Source organism: Crocodylus siamensis, chromosome 6 (genome assembly GCF_052110815.1).
Source record: "Crocodylus siamensis isolate JL-2025a chromosome 6, ASM5211081v1, whole genome shotgun sequence".
In the NCBI taxonomy this organism is placed as follows: domain Eukaryota; kingdom Metazoa; phylum Chordata; order Crocodylia; family Crocodylidae; genus Crocodylus; species Crocodylus siamensis.
In genome coordinates, this window is record NC_143400.1 from 33,229,784 (window position 1) to 33,252,104 (window position 22,321).

Sequence of the window (22,321 nt, forward strand, 5' to 3'; positions counted from 1 at the left end):
GCACAACGGGCACGGGGGGTGCGGGACTCCCCAGCCTCTGTCAAGCTGCGGGCAAACTGCTCGGCATCCCGGCTTGAGGCACATGGTGCTTCTGTTGCACATGCGTGTCTTGTGCGGCTGCAGCAGGGGACGTGCAAGCACAGCCTGCAGTGCCTTCACCTCCCCCCGTTCTGCTTCTCTGCCCCTCTGCCGCTGTCCACACGTGCCTTGGGGCACCACACTGCACCCCGGTGTCTTCAACGCTGCCCCACTTGCTCCTGTGCCCAGAGAAGTGAGGGTTGCATGTGTTACACAGTAATGCACTGGCACCCAGATGTGCACAGATGTTTGGTTCCCCAGAGACGAACAGCAGCTCACCTCATACCATTGCCTTGTCCCCAGGGAACGCCCGTGCCACGCACACAATGGCGCATAGCAGGTTGCTCCGGGTAGGGGAGGGAAGGACAGGCTCTGCTGTCCCCAGCAGCCACTTACCTGGCAGGGGAAGCTCCATGACCATGGAGGCGGGCTCCCCAGGGCAGGTGATTGTCTCTAATATGTTCTCTATAGGAGGTCTATATTGAGCAGATTTTTTTTGGTGTTGGGTGGTGGAACTGGAGCTTGCTCCGTCTACTCCATGCATTGACCTGGTATTGCAGTGCTTCCAGGACCAGTGCAAAAAAACAGACAAAAAAAAGGCTCCGGAGGGCAGGCTCCAGTTCTGGGCAGTGCACCACCCCACTTTTTTTCCACACTGGGATCTTGACCCTGGGATCCTCCAGGGTCACACCTCCTCCTGCTCCTCCCTCCCTCCCCCACTGCAAGGTAGCAGCACAGGGAACACCTACCTGAATGTGTGGTCACCACGTACCACACGGCCATGCTCACCTAGACGTGGTCTGGGAGTTCAAGTATCAGGCTTGACGGAGGCATTTCATAGCTCTGCTGTTCCCAGCCTTCCCCTTGTTTAAATCTCCGTGGGACATTTCATCACTCCCCATCTTTTTTGGCCTTAATCTCTCAAGTGACTGGCCCTTTCAGGGGCAGTCTGCACCACTCAGGTCAGGCAGGTGCCCCCCATCCCCAAGGTGGTTTTTTTGCTGGTGTTTTGGGACATATTTCAGTACGGGGACATTGGTGTCTAGTGCCCCCCGCCGCCTCACTGGGACTGAGAGATGAGCTGCAGGCTCCACGGCTTCCTGTTGCCAAGAGGAAAACAGTTCTGTTTAGTAGCAAGTCTCCGTGTTTACCAAGCGAACTGAGGAGATTCCTGACACGAGCAGGTAATCCAGAACGTGCCCGGCTGTGACAAACACCGATGCACCAATGTTTATTTCTTCATTGATTTACTTGCATGGCATCTTTTTATCAAACACCTCCCAAGGGAAGCAGTTCCTCCCTGGGCTCCATGGAGAGTTGAGAAAAAAGGACCAGCAGGGTTTGGAGATTCAAAGACCGTGAGTAACCAGAGAAACAGAGTTGTCATGGGCTAAATGCTAACCCCCCCCGAAAAAAACAAACCCACAGATGTGCGGGCAGCTTTCTGCCTGCTAGAACACATCACACCCTCCTGCTCCATGGCTACTGCAAACCTCTGATTCTCTGGGGTTTGGGTGAGACCAGCCCAGGGGACTGGTGATCCCACTGGGCTTTTGTGCACCTTCCTGTGAAACTTGGACGCCGGCCTCTGCTGCAGGCAGGCTGTTGGACTCAGGGACTTCCTGGTTCTGACCCAGTTTGCAATGCATGTGTTCCCGTGTGGGATGCTTTCCACTTCCAGGACCTCCTCCCAAGGATACTTCCCCTTCCACACTCTGCCCGCATCCCCCAGCGGAAAGCAGGACTTGCCTCTTTGCAGGGGGTGGGGATAAGGCTCTGCCAGTGCAGCACGGGATGCTGAACCGCATCCCTGACACTCCCAAATACCTTTGCATGACAGATCTTTGCTGCTTTTTCCAAGAGTTCACCCTGCTTAGCAAGCTCCACAGTTTGCAGCTTTCCATGTGACTTGCCATATGGATTCAATAAGGGTGTTTTCAGGGTCTCTGACTACATTATCTCGTGGAGCGCATAGAAAGATGTGTCAAACACAGTTAAGTGGAAACAGATGGAGCCTCTTGGAAACAAATCCTTATCAGGTACCTGCCCAGCACTGTCTGGGCAACTTCTGCCATGTGGGAAACATTAGAAGCCCAAAGATGGCTGCATCCAGGGACAAACCTGCAGCTTTGACATCTCCCAGAGTGCTGCTGGCTCCCTGCTTGCTCTGAAGGGGTGAGCCTCTGCAGCTGGTGTCACAGGGGGTTTTGCCATGTTAACTCCAATGGGAGCAAGATTAGGGGATAAGTCTCTTTGTCAGGGCTAAGAAGCAGAAAATGTGCCTTTCTAATTATCAGGAACTGCCAGGCAGCAGGACAGTATGAAACGGCTACAGAGCCTCCCCCCCAGGCTTGTGAAAATATTCCCTTTCCAGGCTGTTACTGCCTTGAGTGTGAATTTCATTGTGTTTTCTTAGGAACCAGAGCCGGTGGGAACAGATTGGCATTTGCTCTAACGTTATTCCTCGTTTATTTTGCTGATAAACATATGATCATTTCCAGGCCCATTAACCTTTGGCCTTGGGAATCCTGCTTTTGCTCGACACAAGCTGGGTCAAAGGTTCTTTAGTTTAAGAAAACCTTGAAAACTATTGTTACAAGAGCTGGGCAGGCACCAAAGAATGTGATTGCATCCTGGCGGATTTTAGGCTAGAATCGCGCCTTCCCTGTGTTCCCTGAAAAGTCCATTGCAGGCCTGTTGCTGAAGCTAGTTGAATCACAAAGGCATGGTGCAGAATCAAAACTGGTCCGGGGCAGAATAGTTTTGGAAGCTTAGACAGTCTGGTCATGAGAGAGAAGGAAGATGTGTGTGTACATGGACCAGCCCTGCAGTTCACACATTGAGTACCCAAGGCAGTCCTTGCAGCGGGCTACTGTTTGCTCCCATGACACATTAACTGATAACCGTGCAGTGGGGACGCATTGTTCAAGTTGTGATCACTGTCTGTGGGAGCTGGATCCTGCCCTATTCCTGAGTGCCCATTTCTAACACTGCCCTTGATAGGAATGCTGCATTTCTGCCCATCACAATTCTGGGATGAGTTTTGCCCATTGTACCTCCTGTGAGATTGTGTTAGCTAGGATGTTAGCCCAGGTCTGAAGAATTAATCTGTCTTCTACAGCCTCACTAGTGTGCTTGGGGTCTTAGCCCATTAGAAAAGACCCCTCCTCTAGGTTAGACTTTGCACAGGAAGGAACAACAGAGCAAGGCAAGCAAGGGGGGGATGCAGCCGTGGAGAAGTGCTACCTTTGCTCCTTTTCAAAGGGTTAAAACTCAGCTTCTCTGGGTGGCCAGGAGGTGGCAGTCTTCCCCTCCGAGTCAGCCCTGTGCCAGTGCCCGGTTCTGTTTTAGGGGCAGACTGCTGCTGGCTGCCCAGCCTTGGAGGGAGACACAAAACCACCAATGCCCACTCATGGTCATGGCAGATCCATCAGGCTCCATACCTCAGGCACGCTCGCCCCCATAGCCAGGCCAGAGTCCATGGCACAGGATGCTCCTTTGCTCCCTGTCTGAATTGCTGTGCCCAGGGGCTGTGCGCTAGTCAGCGCCTTTGTCTTATAGCCCATCTTGCAGGGCAGAGGTGGATTCACACCTGCAGAGTGATTTTCGTAACGTGTACAAGCGCCCTAAGATATGGGAGTCTCCGAGTTGGAAGGTTTCATCGCTGCCTTTCCTCTCCTGAACTAGCAGCCACAGTTGCAAAGAAAACAAACCTTCCTTTTGAAGCCATGAGGTGGGAAATCCTGGAGGTGTCAAGGAGGGCCATCGCCCAGCTTCCTACAGAGCCCTTGCAGGGCCCCCTGGCCCGGGGCCGCACACGGATGCTGAGCTGAAGGGAAAGCATCACGTTCCGGCTGGGGTTGAAAGAGCATGGTGCCTTTTCCACAACCTCCGGGAGCTCAGCATGGCTGTGTTGTGGGGAACAGGAAATTAGATTTGCACAGAGATAGTTGAGCTTGGGAGTTGTTTAGACAGTGGGAAAATCCACATGCTGCAGCTCAATGGGGTCTGGATTTAATGACATTTTTCAGAAACATTCTAGCTAAACAGAATGGGATGGCGAGGGGGAGGGAGCCTTCCTGGCCCGTGGGAGGTCTCTGTTCAGTGTAACAAGTGTTAATGTGGCTGCCATTGAGGCATTGCAAGAGGGTGGCACCTTCCAGCGCCTGACCTGGGCCACGGGAGGGCAAAGACTGGGAAACGAGAGTGCTTCGTCCCAGCAGTGGCACACGGACCACGCAGAGGGCCTGGAGCCCAGGCCAGGACAGAGTCAGCAGCACGCGTTTCCTTCTCTTGCACAGGGGGGAGATTTGGACTGATGGTCCCTGGGGTCACGGCTTCTTTCTCCCAAGAGGCTGGGAAGACCCAGAGTTGGGAAGACGGCTGCGTGGGCCCCTGCCTGCATTCAGCATTCGTAGCCTCCGTCATGTTCGTCAGGTGCCACACTGACCCTTTGCTATTGCTTTTCCTGTGGTTCGTTTTCTGCTGGTGCAAGCAGAGGGTGTCCAACAGCACCACTCTACCTGCAAAGCAGCTCCTCGCTGTTTGTTGAGAAAACTACTTGAAGCCACCAAGTGCAAGATGTGGTGTGCTTGCTGTCATCCTGTTCCCCCAGCATCACTCAAGAGAGCACCGGTCTGTTCCCTTGTATCAGAGGGGTGATTTGGACTGCTGGCTGGTCTGAGTTACCCAGACCTCTCATCTGCAGCTGCGGACTGTGCAAAGTGTCTTTCCTGCCTTTTCCTGACATCGAGACTCCCTTTTAAAAATGAACAGGACTCAAGTCAGAACAAGCAAGGCAGCGCCATCCCGGGGAGTCACTGTCTGTGCCCTGGGCTGTCGGGCAAGCTGGCTCCGGCTCTGGGCTTCTGTGGAAAGTGCAGTTCATTCCAGCAACTCAGGGCATTAAATTCATGTTTCACTGGCTTCTGTTTGGAGCCAGGCTGAAGAGCTGAGACCTAAGAAGTCCTGTCCGCATGCCCACCAACCTGGCCCTGCAGGAAGCACAGTGCTGGACTGCCGACCATACCCATGACAGGCTGCTCCTCACACCGCTGCAGTATTCATTACACCAAGGCAAAGGTAGCATAGCTGACACTCCAGGCACAGGGCTGATCTGGGATAGTGCCAGCTTTCCAGGCCAAGCAAAGCCAGTCTTTGGGCTTTTCAGTCCCACGCGGTTCAGGGGTGTCTAGCAGATACAGCCCGGAGGGAGATTCCTTGCTCCAAAGAGTTGGCAGTCTGAATGATGGCAGGTAGAAATGCAGAAGGGAGGCTGGCTCAAAGCCAAGCTTCTGCATCACGCCAGGCCTCTGATCCAGGACCCATCTCTTACCTTGCGTCTAGGCATACCTCCAGCTGGGATAAGAGCAACTTCATGCCTTATGCAGCATAGTACTTGGCCTCTGCAAAAGCCCCTGGCATGGGAAACACCTGCCCTGGGGCTGGTGTCTTCCTAGTCAATATGTGCCAGGTCTGGTTCCCCAGCGGTGTTTGGGGAAGAACAGCCCCCTACAGAAGTTCTCCGGGGCGAGACCCCGTCGGCTGCGTGTAAAGCAAGAGGCCAGGCTAGATGAGCAGCGTGGGGGTTCCTGGCCTTGAACCAGATGAATCTGTGAGCTTGTGTGGACTCATCGCAGAGGACAGAGGCAACTTACCGCCTGTCTCCCTCCTTGTCTGTCTGTGCTGGGGATCCGCTGCCTTGCTGGGAAGCGCCTGGCACAGAAGCAGGCAGGGAGAGAGGGCAATGACAGTACCCTGGGCACAGCCAAGATAAGGGCCCCATCGTGCTGCGCGCAGCCCAAGATGGCCCCTCTCCAAAGGTGCTGAAGCCTGCGCAGGCGAGGCCGACACGCAGGGGAGAGAGGATTTGATTTTAGTGCTTGTTACAGTTCGCTGCTGCCCAAATCCATTTGGAACGGCTTGGCACCTCCCATTGCTGTGGCAACCAAATTGCACGCTTGGATGTATTAAAAGTCTCCCAGCCAAGGAAACAGCGGAGGATTTCCGGAGCAGCCCATGCACAGCCCTGGAAGCACGTGTGCGGGGAGAGGAGAGATCCAGGGGCTGCTCAGCCTGAGCAAGCTGGCCTGAATGGCTTTGGCTCCATTAAAAGGTGCACTTGCCTGGCTCATATGCAGAGGTTTGAATCCATGGCCCATAGAGCTGGCAAGTGGCTGCTCTTCTGTCATCTGCTCTTGGTGTCACTTTCTTGAATGTGCTCCCTGGGCTTGTTTTTCCAAACCCTTTTCCATTCTTGCTGAGAAAAGGATTATGAAATGGTACAGCAGAGTAATAAACCATTATTATTTATTAAATGGGAAGGCCCTGGAAGAATGGCAGGAGAATTCAATCCAGATGTTATGTATTCCAAGGGCATTTGAAGTGCCAGATGTTGGCAGTAAAATGTGGTCTCTATTTTGTGGTGTTGGAGATGGTAAAGGCTCCTGTCCAGGGGACCTGGTCCAGCTTAGGAGGGTGTACGCTTTGGAGGGTCTGTTGAGGAGCAGCAATGGTCTCAGGCTGCTGGACTCAGCTTTTTGCCTCTGCCGGACATGCTGCTCCACATTTTTTTGGCTGAAGGTGAGACCGTGAGCACATTGACTCGCCATCATGCTTGCTTTATGAAGGTCATAAACTGACAGCTTGTAGACTTGCGTGGACGTGCTCATCCTCGCCACCCAAGACATGGTCACTCTACACAGATTACCAGCAAGAGTTTGGATAGGAAAAAGAAAGGGGGACTCCTCTCCCCACTGCCTGTCTGCCTCGGAGCATGTTTCTCTTGGGGAGGCTGCAGGGGTCCCAGGCGCGTGTGCTCTGGAGGGATTCAGGGCTAGCAAGAGGGAATGGGGTGTTGTTGCTAGCTCAGAGGAGGAGCAGCACCCATGGCATTGGGCTCAGTTGGCCTTTTCTCCTCAACTCCCACCACTGGGACTCAGCACTGCTTTGGAGAAGACATTTCAGGCCAGCTTGCAGAGGCACTTAAGGCAAGGGATGTAATCATGGGCGATTTTAATTACCCGGACATCTGCTGGGAGGAGCAGTCAGCCAGGTCGGACCATTCCAGGAGGTTCCTGGCTGAGATACAGGACCTCCACTTAATTCAGGAGGTGCACAGTCCCACCAGAGGAACTGCCCTGTTGGACCTGGTCCTGGCCACAGGGGATGACCTGGTAAGGGGCCTCCAGGGCCTTGACAACCAGGGTGATAGCGATCATCGCTTGCTGGAGTTTACCATCCAGCGCAGGGTGTCAAGGGTCAGCAGCAGGGCGGTAGCCCTAGACTTCGAGAGGGCGAATTTCAATGAGTTGAGGAGATTAGTGGGAGAGGTGCTGGGGTTCCCGAGAGCAGGGGAGCTCAGTGCCCAAGATGAGAGGTCGTTCCTTAAGCAGTCGATACTCAGGGCCCAAGGGGTGACCATCCCAACAAAAAGCAAGGAGGGCAGGAATGCCCAAAAGCCCCCCTGGCTCACCAAGGGCATCCGGGAATGCCTGATTGCCAAAAAGGCGGCGTACACCTGGTGGAAGGGGGTGCTATCTCCAAAGAGGAGTATACCTCCTCTGCTCGGGTCTGTAGTGGGGCTGTCAGGAAAGCTAAGGTGGACATAGAGCTAGGACTAGCGTCCAAGATCAAAGATAACAAAAAGTCCTTTTTCAAATATATAGGGAGGATGAAGAAGGCACCAGGAAATGTGGGGCCCCTGCAAGATCCTCTGGGCAATCTGGTGGTTGCGCCAGGGGAGAAAGCAGACCTCTTTAACCAATTCTTCACCTCCGTTTTCTTCCCCACCGTGATGCAAGACAGGCTCGAGGGGAACACCTCCAGACCTCAGGTTGGGGAGGACGGGGTTAGAGAGCTTCTGGAGGGGCGGGACATGTTCAGATCAGCGGGTTCAGATGCTCTCCTCCCCAGGGTGTTGAGGGAGCTAGCAGGGGTTATTGCAGGGCCCTTGGCACAGCTTTACAAGCGCTCGTGGTGTTCGGGCCAGGTGCCAAGATGATTGGAAGATAGCCAACGTGGTCCCCATCTTTAAAAAAGGGAGGAGGGAGGACCCAGGCAACTATAGGCCCATCAGTCTTACCTCAATCCTAGGGAAACTCTTTGAGAAGATCCTCAAGGAACACATCTGTGAAGGGCCGGCTTCAGGGATGATGCTCAAGGGCAACCAGCACGGTTTCATTAGGGGCAGGTCATGTCAGAACAACCTGATTGTCTTTTATGATCAGGTCACAAAGGCAATGGATGCAGAGGTGTCGCCGTGGATGTAGTCTTTCTGGACTTCAGCAAGGCCTTTGACACCATCTCCCACCCCATCCTCATTAAAAAACTAGGCGACTGTGGCATTGATGGATACACAGTCAGATGGATTGCAGATTGGCTGAAGGGTCGCACTCAGAGGGTGGTGGTGGACGGGTCATATTCGACCTGGGAGGAAGTGGGCAGCGGAGTCCCCCAGGGCTCGGTTCTCGGGCCCGCGCTGTTCAATTTCTTTATCAGCGATTTGCATGACGGGTGAAAAGCACCCTGTTTAAATGTGCTGATGATACCAAAATTGGGGTGAGGTGAGCAGGCTAGTAGGGTGGGAAAGACTGCAGCAAGACCTGGATAGGTTACAGGGGTGGGCTAGCAAAAACAGGATGCGTTTCGACACTGACAAGTGCAGGGTGCTGCACTTGGGCAGTAGTAACCAGCAGCACACTTACAAGATAGGAAACTCCGTTCTTGAGAGCACGGAGGCAGAAAGGGATCTTGGAGTCATTCCTGCTTGCCAGCCAGGCCTCCGGGGACAGAACGGAGCATCGTACAAAGGAGACAGCAGTGGTGGGATGTCTGGGCAATGCTGTGTTTTATAACTGAAGCAGACCCCTCTGTGCAGTAATTATAAAGTGATAACAAGTAATGGCCCACTTAACAAGGAGCCACTCTTCAAAGCCTGGCAGGCCATGGCAGGGATTCTGCAGTTCACACCCAGGAGCTTTTAAGTGGAAATCACTGTTTTTTTACAATTAGAAGAGTTAGTTGAGTGGGGCCTGAGCTCTGGTCTCTGCTCCCTGATGCCCAGGGCTCAGGCACTCAGCCCTTCTTGCTGCATTGCACTAAAAAGCTGCTGTGTCTGCATAGCCCAGCGCCATGAAGACCAGGCCAAGCCCATTTTTGGGGAGCTGCTCTTCAGGCAAAGACATCACCTGAACTTCCCTAGCCACTGGAGCGGCGTGAATGGTGTCCACCACAACGCCATGGGTGGCACACTGATCACTGACATGTGGGCACTCCCATTATGGAGCCAGGTGTTTGCCATGGGGCTGCTCTGTTCCTGCCACAGTGACCTGGTGCAGAAAGTCCATAGCTGCCTTTTACAGCCAGTGCGGTTGTGCAGGACCAGCTGCGGGCCAGACCCCAGGGGCAGGGTTGGGGATCCTGCGTGCCTAAAACCCTGGGCCCTGTCCCTTGCAGTGTCACTGCACAGCGCCAGTCATTTACCCCCTCCAGCTCTGGGTGGAGGTGCTGCTGCCACTGTTGAGACCACGACGGGGGCTGGGATAGGAGCATGGTGCAAAATCAGCCCCGTCACATCAGCACCAGTGAAGGCAGGAAAGCCTCCCAGCGCTGCCTGGGTAAAACCATCCGGAAGCCTGCTCCTTCCTCCCATGTGGGGTAAAGAGTCTCCAGCCGCGGCTCGGGGCCCATTCTGGCCAGCTGTGGGAGACGAGTGGATTCAGGTAGCCTCTCCATGCAGCAAGGTGTTGGCAACAAGCTGGCATGGAAGCGTACCCCCAGGGAGTCCTGCGGCACCCCCCTCCCTGGTACAAAGGCGTTTGCCAATGTGATAACGAGGGCTCTAATTCACTTAGTTAGCCAAGAGCTAAAATAACAAAGCAGGCTGAGCCTGGGGTTGCCCTGGGAACTTGAATATCAGCTGATGATGATATTGCTTCACCCTCCACCTCCTGCAGGGACAGCCTGAACTAATTAGCCCTCTAGCACTTCATAATGAAGGCTAATAAACACCTAATGGGTTTGCTTGAACAAACAAGGCTCTCTCTGACTATAGGAGGCCCAGAGTCAGGCAGAGCGGCTCGGGGATGTGTGTGAATGCGAGGCTTGCACCGAGCCTTCCCTCTTCCCAGCTACAGCAGTCCTGCACCTGAGGGCGTGAGAATCCCCTGCCCTGCTCTCCACCACCTACTCCATCCCGGGCACCACCAGTCAGCACCGGGTCCCAGGCAAGGGAGATGCTCTCATCAAAAAGCCTTGTTGTGCACGTGCTGAACGCTGGCCCAGCAGGCCCCTGGCCCCAGGTCTGCCCATACTGCCAGCGTTGTACAGACCACACATGGTCCTTCCTGCTGAAGTCATGATGGCAGCGGCTCGGCCTGGTTTAGGCAACAGCCTCCACCCTAGCAATGCCCGTACATCACCCGCTCTCCAGGTCCTGGGAGAAATGCGCTCCGAACATTACCTGGACCGAGCGCTGCAGCCGATGGACTGCTTTTTCCTAACTTTTGGCGGGCTGCAATGTGCAAACAGTTAAGATCATAATGTTAACATTTTCTCAGATGTTTTATGTGCGTATAAAATATTCGCCAAGAATGTGCTTTTTGAATGCAAAGTTTGAGCCAATTGCAATTTTACTGGAGTTTATAAAAACAGAAAAATATGTTCTCAGGGTGTCTGAGATCCTGTTGGCCTTTGTAGTAAACTCTGAAGCTCTTTCAGTGGAATGTGATTGCTATTACATAGGAGATGACTCTATAGCATTGTTATAATTATGTAAACAAGCCAACAGCTCGGTCCAACACCCTGTCATCTCTCTGGATGAATGAGATCATGAGCAGAGTTAAAAACATATTTTTTCCTCCTCTTTACTGCACAGGGAACAATTTTTTCCGGCTGTCTGTCAGGGCGCTATGGCAAGGCTTGCACTGACTTCAGCAGCATCGAACGCACCAGTTGGAAGCTCCCACAGCAAAGCAGTGTGGAGCAGAAGAAATGAATCACGCTGCCTCGTTTATCGGGAGGTCCGAGCCTGGATCTCCCTGTCGGAGGTGGAGACAGAAGCCTTCTGAAATGCAGACCTCACAGAGAGATTGTTTTCCATGCTCCAGTCCAAAGCCTGACTCAGTCAGAACTGGAGGTGAGTGGGACGCAACGGACATTCCTCTTAGCACTAACACGCTTGCTGTTCCTCTTTCGTAATAGAAAAGGCACCAAAGACCTTAGCCGCTGGGAACCCTTTGGGCTTGTGGCATTAACATGGAGGGCACGCACGGAAAAATGAATCGCGTAGCAGGTCTATTTCTAAAATATCCACTTACTGCGCTTTATGATTTCATGAAGAAGTAGTTCATAATTTTAACCGGCTTATTTCTGTTCAGAGATGTTGTACAGGTATAAGCCCATTAAAATGATGTAGCATGTGTACAAGGAATGATAAGGGTAATAAAGGACTCCGTGGAAGAGACAGAGCTGGGACTCCCCTTTATGCACCATGCTTGCCGGCTAGCCCCTCGGCCCACCACGGCCATGGCACTGCTAGAGCCATGTGCAGAGCCGGGCCTGTAAAAAATATTGCACAGCTTTGTTAAAAAACGGAGAGAGAGAGAGCCCACTGGCAAGCAGAGAGGACCAGGCCAGGCTATCTGCTGCAGAGAAAGACATGAGCCCAGGACAGGGGTCCTGCTGGTGTGGCAGACACGTTTACAACTACACATGGTATTTTTGGGGGGGGGGGTTCATTTAGATACAGTAGTACCGACATATTGTAATGGGCTTCTTTTTTTATGGATGCACCTCATTGGAAGCTGCAGAGCTGCGCATGTTCCCAGGTCCCTGGGAGGAGCTGTTTGAGGGGTGGCAGCTGGCTACATGGCCTCCATCCTGGTGTGGGAATGCCTGCATGTTCCCAGCTGCTCTCCACCACATTTCTGTTACAGCTTGCAGTTACACCACAGGGCTGTTCCTTTCTATTTCCTGAGCAGGAATCGCACGCTTTGGTCTTGGTCCTTGTAGGCCTCAGTCAAGCTGCTGGGGCCCAAGCAAGCCCCAGACATTAGAGTGATGCAGAGTTCCCTAGTCCAGCATGCCCAACTGCAGGCACACAGGGCAGATGAAGGATGGGCTTGCAAACAAAGGCTCGTTCAGGCCACCTAATGCAGCGTGGATCCAGGAGGACAAATCGACTTTACAGGCATAGCTTAGATGGCGAGATATGCTTGCAAAGCCAATTTGTTTCATTTTATAGGCCTGAAAGAGTCTAAGTCAGGGCTCCCTGTATGGTTTGAATTAGGTTTGGAGTGCGGTGCTGTGGAAAGCCAGATCTGGAGATGTTTTTGTGTAGGGCGTTCGCAGTTGAGCAGGAGCCATCTGACACTTCTCAGTTATTTAAAAGCCAATAATTGCTTTCTACTCCCCAAAAAAGAGAGAGAGAGGTTGGTTTTTGCAACCAGTTGAGAAAACAGAGGCATGTCGCAGCCCTTGGAGACTTGGGATCTGATGGTACCAGAGCCCTGGGCAAAAATATGGGAGGTTTCAGCTGCTTCCTCCAGGAAGGTTGAGACGCCACATAATGCGATGGGAATGAAGGCCTTGCTGTACTCAGTTTGGTTAACCCCAGGCACACGAACCCCGGCGATTGCTTTGTCCTCTTCTGCAGTGCCGAAGACAAGGCCAGCAGTAAGCTTACAGTGGGCCAAGCCATGCAGCTGTAAGGGATGGCTCGTTGACTTGTGCGAATGTGGCGAAGCTCACCCGCTGAGCATCTCGCGCCAGTGTCTTACAAAATGCATGGCTCATCAATTAGGAAGTTTCCGAGGAACAGTGTTTTGGCTGCTTCTGTCTTGGAGTAAGATGCTTCCTCTGAAGCAGGCTGTCAGTCCTGGTATGTAGGACAGACTCCTGAAGGGGTGGTAGAGCACGCCCCAAGTGCGTTGATAGGAACAGCTCTCCTCTCGGAGGCTGCGGCTCCCCTATAGCCCCCTTGCCCTGATGCAGTGGCTGCTTATGGCTTTGCCTTGTGGCTGCCAGTACGCAGCAGGCCCAGTGCTCTTCTAACACCTGTGTGAGCACGCTGGTCTCTGGTGTGCTATTCCCCTGATATGCCCAGGAAACCTGTTGCATTTGCCATGTCACTCAAATCAGCCTCCAAGAAGGAGCCTTGTAGACCCATGGAAAATAGACCGCTATGACTTAGGAGCAGCAATGCAACATGTCCTATACCCCTGGCAGCTCTGAGAAGGATAATTCCCCTGGTACACTGCCACATTAGGAGCAGCACATGGGCAGGAGCTTGGACCAGGTGACCCCTGAGGCCCCCCAGCCAGAGGATTTGGGATCCTCTGCAGTTGGGAGAACAAAACAGGGGGGTGCTTGCTTTGAAACTCCAACTCTGTGCACCAGGATGTCTGCACCCCTGTCTGGGTGAGAGCCCCAGGGGGAAAGAACAACCAATGTGCTGGAAGCTGGTGACAACTGTGGCTTCCCTCCTCTTGGCATGGGCTCTACTGAAGAGTGCAGCACTGGAGCTGGGGCAGCTTCACACACACGCAGCCTGGGATTTCAACCGCTTGGATGCCCCTTACAATTCCCACGGCCGAGTCACCTTCAGTATGTGCCTTTTGGCTCCCAGGAAGGCGCCGTTGCTCTGCCCTGTGCCCTAGAGGCTGTGGGAGCTCTCCTCCCCAGGACCGTGCTGCAGGTCACCAGCCCCTGCCATGAGGGTCCCTAGAGCTGCGGCCCTGGGGGCTCAGGGGCTGCACTCCGTCATGTCCCTGCTAGCCGAGCGTTGTGGGCTTGTGTGGAGGCATGAGGGCTGGGAACTGCTCCCTGCGCTGCCCGAGAGAGCATTCCCTTGCCGTAATCCTGCCTCCTGGCATCCTCTGTGCAGGCAGAAGGGCAGGAGGTCAAGCTGATTCCTGCTCTTGGAGCTGAAACAGAAGCTGCATGCTATTTTCCCAGCCCACCGCTCCCCTCAGAGGGGCTGTCAGGGCTGTGGCCGAGGGTTATTTTTCTAACCTCCTGTTCCCTTCAGGAGGATGAGGCTGAGGCTGAAGCTGAAGCAGCTTCCCCAAGCACGGGCACCTCTGCAACCTCCTGTTCCTCCTTTCTCAGCCATGGAGCTCCCCTGGGAGGCTGGGCCTGGGTGCGCCAATGGCAGGGTCACCCCATCTCACCACGATGAGCTGCTAGTGCTGCAGGCGTGGGGCAGGAGCACATGTACATTTGGATCCTTGCAGTGGTGCCTCTCGCCTGCACCCCCTCCAACTCCAACACTTGGGTCCCAGGCAGAGTTTGCTCAGTGTGACGGTCTAATTCCAGCCACCTCCCTGTGTGCCTGGGACCGTGGCACTGAGCTGTGCCCTTCTCTCTGTCCCTTGGGGCTGCTCACATCCCGTGTGCCTAGGTGAAGCTGGCCACGCTGGACATCTTGCAAATCTGTTTCTGGATGATCTGAGCTCTGCTGTGCTGTGGTTGTCCTTCGGGGTGCCTGCGCTGCCTGGGAAACATGGGTCCCTGCTCCCACCAAGCTGCCAAAGCCCAGGGATGTGGGTGAGTGTCTGGCCCACAAGCGGGGGTCCCAGCCAGCATGGCACACCGCCCCACGTACCTGCCAGGATGTGGACTGAAGAGGGGTGGGGACAGGACTGAGCTGCCCATGCGGGACAGGGTGGGAAGCACCTGCTGCCCCACTGAACCCAGCAGCTCTCGCCAGCTCCAAGGCTGGTGGCTTTAGGACACATCTAACACCTCTGGCTGGCATTGCGCTCTCCTGCCTCTGCCCCTGCCAGCCGAGAGGAGCAGAAAGGACCATTTCACATGAGGACTAGCTGCCCTCACCCCCCCGGCCCTGCACCCCCATCTCCCTGCGCCCCGCTTTGCTGCCAAGAGCATTCCCGGGCAAGCTGCACCATCTTTGTTTAGTCGTTAGAGCAGAAAAAGAGGGCGAGAATCTGAGGAAATGCTTGAAACGATTAGGTGGTCTTAACCGAGAGGCACTAAATGCATGCAAAGCACCTCCCCCAGCACCTCGTGCGGCGGGAGAATGTAATCGCATTTCTAAACACACAATTACGGGAAATAAAGAGACAAGAAAAGAATAATTAATTTCTGCTTCCTCATGCAAATCCTCTGACCAATCATTTAGGGATCAGGAGCAATTCAGCTTCTTGTGCAAATTCCACACTGAAGGCCTGAAAAACGAGAGTGAATGGATTTACTTTTCTAAGAAGCAGCATTAACAAAGGTTCCATTTTCCATGGTTATGTGTCTGGCTAGACAGCCCTTGCTGACAAGCTCTCAAAAAACATGTGTTGGCCTGTTGAAAAGGCCTCACTGTTGACTGACAGACAATTGAAGTGACAAATTGTTTCATTGTACTTGGCAGGGAGAGCGCGGCATTAGATAATTATGGTGAGGAGCGACGCGATAGGGCAGAGGTCAGAAGACATGTCTGACCCTGTTCTCTGAAAGGCCTGAATGGAGCCCGCTCCCCGGAGACCAGCGGGTGACACTGTCTCATTTTTTCACTTTCTGTTCTAATGATGAAGAGCTAAAGAATACAGAGCCGTGGGGGGGCCCCAGCTCCACGCTCGCTCCCGCCCCTCTGCCGCCCGGCCCGTGGGCCTGCCACGGTACCAGTTCGCACGCTTGCCCTCTGCGCTTCGCCTGCTGTCTCTGGGAGCGAGGACAAGATTGCAGCCCAGCACTGGGCATCCCGGCAGCAATGCCCCGCAACTGCTCCAGGGCCAGAGGGAGCAGACGCAGGCACCTCTTAGGAGTGCGGTTGCCTTTTCCTGGGCTGGGAGTGTGCAAGGCATATACTCCCAGAGGTGCCTAGTAGCGGGCTGGGGAGCTGCCTTGCACAGCGGCTCATAATAGGTCATGGCTCCTTGGATCCGCCAGTGGCAGTGCGCGGTTGCGCCCGTGTGTCAGGTGGGGTTTGCAGGCCAGGGACTGCTGGGGAGTGCAGGGGCACCTGGTTTTCCCGGCAGATGGAGAGCTGGACTGCTTGCAGTCCAGCATGGGCAGGTGTCTGAGCAGGCTTCTCTTCGTCCCTACAGGAAAGTGCAAGACCCGTGGACCAGCGTGTGCCGTAGAGAGTGGGGATCCCCACACAAAGACCCCACCAGGGTGGAGCAGGACATGAGCAGAGCCATGTGCCGGGCAGTGCACGTGCCTCATGCTGTGGGTTGTGGCAAAGACAGTGCAGTCCTGCCCGGGTCAGCCTGGTCTGAGCCCTGCTGCAGCAGTGAACTAAGCAAAAGCCTTTGTAGGAGCGGAGCCCCCAGTGATCCCTTGCCTGCTCCCAGGCTCAGCCAGGCTCGGGGCAGGCAGCAACCCCTTCTTCACTCCAACAGGCTGGTTTCTGCTTGTGAACACAGAGCTGAGCCCAAATTTACTGTGGCTGGCTTCTTTCACTAGCTGCAACAGAGTACAACTAATAATTATTGAAGCCTTTCTCCCACCATAGAAATAAAATATGGCCCTGGAAACCCAGCACAGCTACTCCATTGAGAACCCAGCTAACCTGAGTAATACCAATAATTCAAAACAGATGAGCCAGAGGCTCAGGCACTGTAGGTGCAGTATCCCCATCTGCCCTGACCTTTGGAGCGCGCTGAAAGTTACCTTGAAACTCCACAGAACTCCTTGGAAGTCCAGGAAAGGGTTATTTATGGCAGAGCCATAAATATTTGCTATGGATTTTCTCCATCAATCTAGAAAATGAATTAGGTTAGAAGAAATTTATGTCCTTGAATCTTGGGCATGTGTTTCCGGGGGAGAGGAGGGAAAGTGGGATCTCCATTGTACAGGGCAGCGAGCGGCTGCGGGGCTGTCAGCTCCGCTGGCTGCATTCATTAATTCCCCTTGGCAAGCGGCTGAAACGCGCGGGGTCTGGGGGTGGGGAGGAGGTTTGTGAAACCTTCTTAAAGCTGCTCTATGAAGCTGTCCATGTGGAAGGGGAAAGTCACCTCCCCTCCCCCCTGCAAGTGCAGCATCCCACCCCCATCTCCTGAAAGAGCCCCATGACCTGGGGACTGGGTGGCCCAGGAAATCAGCCCCAGCCATGCTGCCTAGCCTGGCTAAGCCCAGCATGGGACAGGACAGGAAGGGGAAGCTACTGCAGGTGGAAGCAAGCACTGTCCTGTGCAAAGAGCTCCTGCCCCAGAGGCATGGCACAGTCGGTGGTACAGCGTTCATGAGACACCACCTATGACTCAGAGCTCCAACAAACCAATAGACCTCAGTGCAGGAAGGGGCGTATGCCACCAACCTGTCCCACCCTGGCCACCATGTGCATGGTGGGAGCTAGCTCAAAGCAGTGCCTGGCTGGTACCCTTGGCCATGCTGCAGGCTTGAGTGGCCAGGCAGGTGCTGGAGTCATCTGGCAGCCTGTGTGTTACAGCATGGGCATGCGAGCGGGCATGAGGGACAGGTACGTGCTCCCACAGCAGCTCCTGCTCCCGTCCCACCGTCCCAGCGCTCCTGAAAGGGCTTTGGCATGAATAAGGTGACCTTGCGTGCCCTCTGTTCCCACGCTTTGCCCTTTCCCCTTTGACCTCTGCCCAGCTGCATGGGCAGCAGAGGCCACAGCGTGCTGTGCAGCTGGCTGGGAACGGCGCGTGCCTGCAGCGCGGGTCCCAACGCCTCGTCGCAGCACGACCCTGAATGCAGCTTCTCTCTTCTGCTGCCTCTGCGCTGCTCCAGCACCTGCAGGGGCCCTCGGACCATTCACTCTCAAGGCACTCCCAGACAGTCCCCCAGGCAGTGGCTGGGCTGGGCTCACCTCTGTGGCCTCGGACAGGAGGAGGGAGGCTTTGCCCTTGAAACATGGCCCTTGTGGTTGCTGGTGGGTCCCGGCTTGTGTGTGCTCCGCAGCTGCAGGATTTTTGCTCTTGGCGGTTTCCACGTCTCCCTTGCCCTGACTGGTCCCCCTCTGGAGCTGTGTTCCTTAAGGGACACGAGCTTGAGTAAAACCTCCCAGCCCCGCTTTCCCCTGCTCCTTCCATGCCCAGTTCAGCATCTGTCCAGCAACCTTTGCAGTAGGGTGGTTTAAGCAGGGGCGTGCCCCGCAACACCCGCACTTGGCACCTGGCTGTGCACATGTGCCTCTGCCTGTGTGAACGCAGGCTTGCATGTGTGCCCACACATCCCTGGGTGTGCATGAGGGCTCTGGGAGGCGTGCAGGGGATCCTCTGCTGGGTAACCTGGTAATGGGAAGAGCTGACAAGCTGACAGAGGGAGCATGACACCAGGAGCTATTTGCTCCATCAATGATTTACCAGATGTGTACACTGCACTAAAGACTTGTAAACATGCTTTAATGGCCAGCTGTAAATCCTGTAGAAATGGCAGTAGCACTGCCAGCTCCATCTCCACCAGACACGTTTCAGGGTCAGCCGTGCGAAAGCCTGGAGTCCCCGTGCTGCAGGCTCTGCCTGGCCTGTGCCGGTGCATGTGAATTAGGCACGAAAGTCCCAAGGTCAAAGTAACTGCAGTGTTGGGGAAGGATGTACGAGCAGCAGGTTCTCCTCTTCTGGGTCCCCTGCAGGTCCTCGTCCCAGCAAGCTGCACCTCCAGCTCTCTGGGCTTCCATTCGAGTGCCCTGGAGTGGATGGCTCTGTGTTCGCCTGCGATGCTGGAAGTCTCCTTTGTTAATCACTGAAGCAAAGCATCATTAGCGAGAAGTGCGGAGTGTATACAAAGAGGAACTTGCCAAATTACTAATAAGCAGAAACTCCATCCATCTTAATGAGACAGGGTTAAGAAAATAGCAACTTAGAATATACACAATGGAGCCTTTCCGCGCTGTTTATTTATTCATGCTCGAAAGTAGTTCAGGACTCCATCTCCGCCGCTCCGTGGAGATCGTGGCGCGGGTTCCAAGCCACAGCCTGTTTATGCTCTTGCAAATCATTAAGCAAAAAAACAATAAATGGATGGATTGTTCCAAAAGCACAGAGGAGGGGACAAACATCTGGCACCCAAGCAAACAAAACAAAACAAAGGGCCCAGCCGGCTCCAGGATCTCCTTGCTCCCGCAGGAGGGCATGCATGAAAAATGACTGCGCTGCTCGTGTCCCAGCCCAGAACCGCCCTCCTTGGGGATGGCAGCTGTGCCACGCTGCCCTGGTCCCTCGGCAGCCCGGCTCAGCCACCTCCCTCTGCACCCTCGTCCCTGGGTGCCCATGCCAAGCTCATTCTCTGCCCTTGAGTGCAGAGAAGCCGGGTCAGCTTGGCAGGACTGCACCGCACCACACCACTGGGTGGTTGACATTGCCCGTGCCTTGTGTGGTGCAAGTGTCCATGACCCAAGAGGCTGCTGCAGATCCTGCCCATTCGGCATGTTTCGGTTACCAAAGTAAGACGGAGCCATGACCAGGGTTTCAGCTGGACTTGGGCTGGACTCCTGGCACGGGTGTGCAGGCAGGCACGTGTGCACAGGCACACACACCCAGCAGAGAGGGAGACGTGCCGCAGCACATCGCCTTGTGGTCTGGAGCCTCAGCTTCTACCGACGTGCCTGCACGTGGCACGGTACAGGGAGGGCTGCGCAGCTAAATGTGGCAGGCAGGTTGGGGCCCTGTCCCATTAGGCCAGTGGTGTGATTCACGGCTCTCCGGAGACTCACAACGCCTCTCTGCTGTTGCAGCGGAGAGAGGCAAAGTCTGCGCCGCACCAGGCTCTCACACACCTGTGCTGCTCAGCCACATTTTTCTTTTGTTGGGTAAGAGCCCGCGGCACCTTCCATGCGGGCACCTGAGCAGCCAGCGGTTTTATTGCGCGGTGGCGCTTGCTGTGGGTTATTCATACATCCTGCAGCCACGCAGCAGCCCCCACCTGGCCCAGGTCACGGCTTAGTCCTGGAGAAGAATGTGCTGCAAGGCAGCAAGTTATTACAGGATAAATATTTATAAGCCCCTGTAAATATTTGCCGTGGGTTTCCTTCTGGGATGAGGGGCAGAATTCATGGAGCCTAAAGCTGCGGCTGCTGATGCCCCAGCGAGTCAGCCTGTTGTTGATGCCGCGTCAGTAGCCTGCTTTATTTCACCCTGGCAGGAGCCTCCAGCTGCATCCTCCATGTGCCGGGACCTTGAGTTAGCCCCGGGGACAGACAGATCCCCTTGCGGCGCTGAGCCCTGCCCATGCCTGGAGCTGAGCCCTGCACAGCAGTTCCAGGTAGCCACCCCAACATCCCTGATTGTATCAGCATCGGTTAACCCTGGTGCTATCTGCTGAGGAAAAGCAGAAAAGCAAACAGACCAAAGCTAACATCCTGCCCAGCAGTCCCACGCTGTCCGGCCACTCTCAGCTTGGGGCAAGGGAGCTAATCTAAAGCAAATATTCCCTGTGGGACTGCAGATGGCCTCTTCCCAGGCACCCTCCAAGGAGCAGCCCTGCTGAATCCATGGGCGAGGGGGAAGGGCCAGGGCTCAGCCGCATCCCCTCTAGCACTTGCCTTCATGTGCCCTGGGCCAGGTCCACACTGCCAGGCCAATGTGGGTCTCCTGTCTGAGCACAGGTGCCCGGTGCCAGCGTTGGGGAGCTGGCAGTGCAGGCCACACAGCAGAGGAGCTGGCCTTTGCCCAGGCACAGGGCCCTCATGCTTGGGGGCACCTGTGCCCACAAGGAGCCTCTTGCAAGGCACAGGCTGTCAGCAGGGGCAGCCTTGGACCTTGCAGCTGCTTTAGGGACCTCTCACCTGCAGGCTCGTTGGCTTCATCAATAAACAGCAGATGTCTCAAATTCCAGCAGCCAGTGCCACGTCTGTAGTGCCAGACCACAGAGCTGGGTTTCTGAGCCAGGCTTTGTACCAAGTCCGGGCCCACAGCAAGAGAACTCTCCCCCCCCGCCCCACATCCCTTGGGCCCCCAGACCTCATCATAGGGATGAGGTCAGGCCCCCAGACCTCCTGCAAGAAGCCAGCAAGAAAGGGCACTCAAAGAGGGCTAACCCATGACATTATTGATCTGCAGTATCTCAGGCAGCCCTTGGTTACACAGGTATGGATCAAAATGCCTGGAGGAGTTAATGCCTAACTCGGTTGTCATTCTGGGCAGAGCTGTGGTTTCTGGGGCCCTATGTTGCACGTGAGGCAACTGAGTGGTCTGGACTGGACAGGGCAGAAGGATTGCTGGCTGAAGGGATGGGTACTGGCTGCTCTAAGCCTATGGGGGAGGGCAGTGCTGACACCCATGTGGAGACCAAGCATGCAGATGTGCCAGAGACTGCCCTTGCCCTCAGAGAAATGAGCTGTCTGCACTCCCAGCCCAGCTCTAGTTAGCTAAAAAGAGTCCACCTGGCAGCATCGAGCCGGGGGAGCTGTGCGCGGGCAGCAATCAGGGTCCACCTTGCCCAGCTACATCAGGGAAGTCCCTGCCAGTCCCATTCACCCAGGCAAACACATACTCACCTTCCCCATGAAACCCCGGGTGGCAACAGAGTGGCAGGACCACAGGAAACAGGAATGACTGCCAGTTGCATGAAACATCACTGCAGAGGCACAGATCCCCCTGGACTGCCCTTCTCTCACTGATCTGTGGGCTTTCTATTATGCCCATCTGCCCCACATCCATAGGGCAGGCTCTCCAAGTCAGCCAGAGACTGACAAGGAGCCAGCAGGCTTGGAACTGCCCTCCTGGGTGCCTGCAAAGGCAGGTGCTTGAGCCCTGGGGTGTCAGTGGAAGGACATGCTGGCCCAGGCAAGTGCCCTTTGGGCAGCAGGCTCTGGGACTGCTTCGCAAGGACGTGCACTTGGGAGTGCCCATTACAGCTTCCCAGAGAGTGCCCAGCAGCAGGGTCCCACCGGACACCCCTCGCAGGGTTGGGAGGGGAAGCGCATTCAAACTAGCTCCGGGACAAAACCTGAGAGCCTTTCACTGGCTCCGTGCTCCCCTCCCATAGGACACCAGCCCAGCTGGGCAGCGGTCAGCATGCCGCGCCTCCGCGGCTCCTGGTTGGAACCGCGCATCCTGCTCGGGGCCTGTCCAGGTTTTGGGACACCGGGTCCCCTCTGCACCAGGTCTGGTTCAGAGCTTCGTTGCCACTTGCCGTCAAGGCTGGATGCATCCAAGCGCCTCTTTCATTCAGGCCTCTTCCCTCCCGGCGAAGCTCTCTCTCTTTTACGGCTGAATTCTCCACTTGGTCAGTGGTGCTAACTGGCTCCTCTCTTGCATGAGGCCTCAGGTGAAAGTGGCTTTTTCACGCTCCCTGGCTGCCGAGCTCTGGATTTGCCTCGCAATGA

The 22,321-nt window shown here is 55.1% G+C and overlaps 1 pseudogene; it reads left to right on the forward strand.

Moving 5' to 3' along the window:
• Nucleotides 1–534: 534 nt before the first annotated feature.
• On the forward strand, nt 535–663 carry LOC149862261 (U2 spliceosomal RNA; annotated as a pseudogene).
• The last annotated feature ends 21,658 nt before the right edge of the window (nt 664–22,321 follow it).